Genomic DNA, 4,968 nt, shown 5'->3' on the forward strand with positions numbered 1-4,968 from the left:
ATCAGGTCCAATATGTTTAAAGTCTTCCAAAGAACTTCCTTTCTTAAAATATTAATTTATATTCTGGAATTTTTATTCATTGTATCAGTCAGTGTTTGCTAGATTGTGCTGCAAAAACATATAGCCCCCACTTCTCAGTGGCTTACCGCCAAGGTGAGCTGTGCACCATCCCGTGTGTCTTCTCAGTCCGGGCCCCAGGTTGAAGCAGCAGGGACATGCTATGCTCACAGAGGAGGAACTGGAGCAAGAGGGCTGTTAGGACCTGAGAGAGCCTGGTGAAGCAGATGTCCCAGCCACTTACATGCCATTGGCCAAAGCAAGTCACATGGCCAGGCAGGTGTCGATGGATATGGGATGTCTCTTCCACCCACCAGAGTCAGGCAAGTCACATGACCGTGGACGGATGGACGGTTGTCTTACAGAAAGGGGATCAACGATGCAATCTGTCACATTCCTCCAGGAGAATTCTAACGTCCTTTTGACAAACATGTCTTTGGGGCTTTGAAGTTACATGATATTCAATGTATAAACTATTTTAGAAATAATATGCTCCTAACAGTCTTTAATCTCCAGTCAAAAGCATGGCATGTTTCCCTCTATTCACTCACAACTTGTGGTCTTTTCATAAATACCCAGCGTTTCTCACATCCCCTGTGTTTGTGCATGTGTGTCTGTGCATGTGTCTGTGTGTGTGTGTGAGTCTGTGTGTATGTGCGTGTGTCTGTGCGTGTGTGTGGCCACCATAAATACTGTCATTTTCTATGTCAATGAGAGAGCAAAATACAAAAATATCACATAATAGAAGTAAAAAATATATAATTGAGCAGTTATCACGTCTTTGATGGCATTAACCCTTTCCAAGCTTTGAAGCAATACAAGAAATCACGAAAGAGAAGATCTTCAGTTGTAAACACATACAAGTCCTGCAAGTAGTACAATTAAAATTAAAAGGTAACTACTGGGGTAAATAATTGCTTCAAATATGACCCACAAAGCATTAATTTCCAAGTCTTAGAAAAGGCTAATGTATGTTGCGGGGGGTGCAGAAAGATGGGGAGGGGGGCTGTTCCTTAAAAGAGAAAACACAATTCACACAAAAGGGAATGCTTATTTTCAAATGGTTCAACCTCAAGTAATCAAAGAAATGCAAACCAAAACTACTATAAGGAATCATTTATACGTTGTAAGTGAGCTCTGAAATCTTTTCCCTGAAATATTCGGAGTGAGCTTGCAGGAAGAGAAGAATCTCATGGACGCAGCTGGAGCAATGAAAATGAGAACGTTTTGAAACAACCCTTTGCAAAGCGTTTTGACAATTCACATCAAGAGCCTCAAAAATGTTCGTATCCTTGGACCCCGCAATCTCACCTCTAGGAACTTGACCTAAGGATACTACTCAAAAGCAGAAAGAAAGCTATTTTAAAATATTTGCTGCAATTTTATTTATGAAATCTGAAAGACAATTGGAAAGAGTAGAAAGTCTGGCTTCAAAAAACAAAAAATGAACTCTAATCCTGGTGATGCTTCTGTCCTTCCTCGTCACTTTATCGGTTCTTTGCTGGTCTCTTCGTCTTTATTTCTTCTCTGTAATCCTTTGAAATAAAAAAGTGCATTCACCATGCAGGCTGCAGAAAGATTGAATGAAAAGTACGTGGGTGACTGTTTTGTAACTGAATATGAAAGACAGTTTTATTGTTTTGGTCATCAAAGAGAAGACTTGGGAAGAGCCCATACAGAAAACAATAGGGAAAACATTGTGTAAATTATCCTACATCCACCCTGTGGAGAACGCTGCAGCCGGCAGGGGCTGTAATTACGAAGATAATGGAACAACCTGAAAGAACATTCCCGATTCTTTCAAGCAGAAGACAAAACAGTGTTGCAACAATGTAAAAACCATGCACATGAACAAGAACAGGGAAGGAAGGTTTTAAGAAGTCGGGACAGCTTCTGCACCGGGTGGTAGAGCTGCAGGCAGTCTTCCTTCATTTCTGTTATTATTGCTGTGATTTGTTTGTGCGATAAATAAAGGTCAGGGAGGGGGGACTCGCTATTGTATTTTATGAAATGCCTCCTCCTGTCTACAGAGATAACAGCATGTTTCACTACCCATGGACGTGATGGACTGTGGCAATAGCTTTCCTTCTGTCACACCAGCCTCAGTCCCCTGGGCGAACATCCACTAGATCCCAGTGTATTCCATTTAATTCAATTCTGAACTTTTACTGAGCAACTACTCTGTGCCAAGTTCTGCAGCTCAGAGAGAAAAGTGCTGATGGGAATATACCTCGGTGGGGGTCAAAGCAGAGAAGGGCTCCATAGGGAAAGGGAGGGCTGGGGCCATCACGGAAGGCAAGCAGAGGGCTCAGGGTGAGGTGCGGGCAAGCACTCTGCTTGGGTGTCAGAGCCTAGCATGGGGCTTAGTGCATAGTGGGTGCTTGCTAAGTATTTGTTGGACTGAACAGAACTGAACTATATTGAATGGGGGCGTCTCATTCCTGTCCACCCTCTCCACTCCAGCCCAGAGTTAGGGATAAGCCGTGGCCCTCCTGGGGTGCCCTTGCCTTTCTCTCAGTGACTACCTTCACCAGTGTCGCCCAAATCAGGCCTGGAAAGTGCTAGAAGACCCTGCCTATCCCCTAAACAGACCTCCAGGGATAAATGATTAAAACTCTAGACTTGGGGAGTATTGACAAAGAGCACTTTCTAATTTGTAGTTATTTGAGGTTTTCAAAAAAAAAAAAAAAATTCCCACGAAGAAACAAGACACAATCATAGTTGGGTTTAGATAAAATGAACGACTTCTATTGAAAAGCACAAAACTACGCGAGAAGGATATAAAATCCCAAGAAAAAAGCAGCGAGTGCGTCTGCCTGGGATCCTTCATCCTTCACGCTCCGTGCAAGCTGAAGCTACAGTGCCTTCTCCTGTTTGTCTGAGGGGCCCATCGTGATCCGCAATGTTTCTTCCTAGTTTTCCACTATGTCTTGGTGAGCCACTGAGCAGTTCCTCTGGCCAATAGGTGGAGATCTTCCAGCCCACCTTTGTGAGCAGAGTCTACATACCAGATTGCACGAAAATGTTTACAAGGGATCGTCACCTTTCTTTAAAAAACAAAATTCCTCTTGCACAGCCAGGCTTGCAATCAGTTTTCTTTTCCTGGCCTTGTTATTCATTTTTATGTTAAAATAAAATTTTATAGCTAAAGGATTTCAAACACACTCCAAGCAACATCACATTCCAAGGCGTGCTAAGCAAGCAGCCAACTGGAAAGACGGACCCGAGCGTCCCTCACAAACCTGGTGGCAGCTGAGCCTTGCCCCACCACTGCTGGGTGTGCATCCCAGGACTCTGTTCTCACCATGTACCACTCAAAAATGCACCCCTCTGCCCAGATCCAATGACAGTCATTGATAGTAATTGATACATGAGCCTCCATGTTCTGTGATGTGCATATTTTACTTACAACATTTACTGACCTTATTCATTCAGGTATGTATTTTCCAAAGCATTAGAACATCTGGGGCATTTTTATAGTGTGCAAAGGGAGAGAATGTTTGAAATCAGGAAGACCGCTCACAAGACTTGGTGCATGGGTTGGTAACAAACCCCGTGTCCCTTCTCCTATCTTGGGGTACATGGAGCTACAGCCCACCCACCCCTTTCCATACTAGGGTAAGAGCCATCAGTTGGAAGAGTTAAGAGTTAAGTAAGATTGACACAACTGAACAGAGAGACTTTTGCTTTGCTCTCTCTTGGGGTTTGAAATGATATAACGGAGTGGAAATTCTTTTCCCATAAGACGAAGCTGGGGTCAGAGAGTGATTCAGGAAAGGGGAGCAGAGAGAAGCTGTCTGTCAGGCCAGGCTCTGACTTACAGTACAGGGTCCTCTCCAGCTAGCTACTGCTGCATAGCAAACCATCCCAAACTAGTGCTTAAAATAATAAATGTTTTTCTCATGAATCTTCAGCTTGGGAAGGGTCTGTCCAGGGCAGCTCATCTCTGCCCCACGTGGTATCTATAGGGGCAGCTCGAAGGCAGAGGTGGGAATCCCCTGGAAGCTCACTTCCTCATGTGGATGTGGTGGTTGGTGCTGGCCATTAGCTGGGACCTCAGCTGGGGCTCTGCACAGAATACCTGTGCATGGCCTCTCCTGTGATTTGTCTTCCTCACAGCACAGCAGCTCGGTTGTGAGCATGAGTGTCTTAACAGAGGGCCAGGTGGAAGCCGTGTAACCTTTTCTAATAGACTTCACTTTTTGATGGGGAAGTGGTCAGAAGGTTCTGGAAGAGTGTGTGGGACCAGAAATCTCATAGAGGCCATATTTGGGAAACACACCTGCCATGGGGCCTTGAAGTTTCCATTCAGCTCTGCCCAGCTCCTGGGGAAGGAGGATAGAGACACGTGGGAGCAGAACTACAGGAGTACTGTGCTCACTGCGACCTGGTGTGTCTGCCACTCCAAGGATCCCCAGGCATCTGCTCATGGCGGCAGTTAGTCAGGGCAAAGGTCTGCAAAAAGAGAACTAGGAAAACCCCACCCCAGAAGACCTGACAGACGGGTGCCACCACCTCTCCTGCATTCTTACCAGCCCTTGTGGACATCCCCGACGTCTTCCCCCAGTGTCTGTCTCCCCAAGTCTTTCTCTGGGTTCACCTTCCAAACTCATCTCTCTCCAAGACCTTCTCCAACCATCCCCCCAGATTTCTCCCTCCCTCACACCTTTTAAGCTGAGTGGCAGGTTCCTTGGTTGCTCGTCAGTTATTTCATATACTTTACATGTGCCTAAAACACTTTATAATAAATATGTATTTTAAAGGTACTGGTGGGCTAGCCATCCCTAAACTCAGAGATGGGTTATGCTCCAGCCTTCTCCTCAAAGCCACAGAAAGTCAGGTGACATGTCTCTCCATGCCTACTCCCTTTCATGTCTGCTGTTCCCTCTCCCGCTACTACCACCCCATCCT

This window comes from Galeopterus variegatus, unplaced genomic scaffold (genome assembly GCF_000696425.1).
Source record: "Galeopterus variegatus unplaced genomic scaffold, G_variegatus-3.0.2 Scaffold8383, whole genome shotgun sequence".
Taxonomy (NCBI): Eukaryota; Metazoa; Chordata; class Mammalia; order Dermoptera; family Cynocephalidae; genus Galeopterus; species Galeopterus variegatus.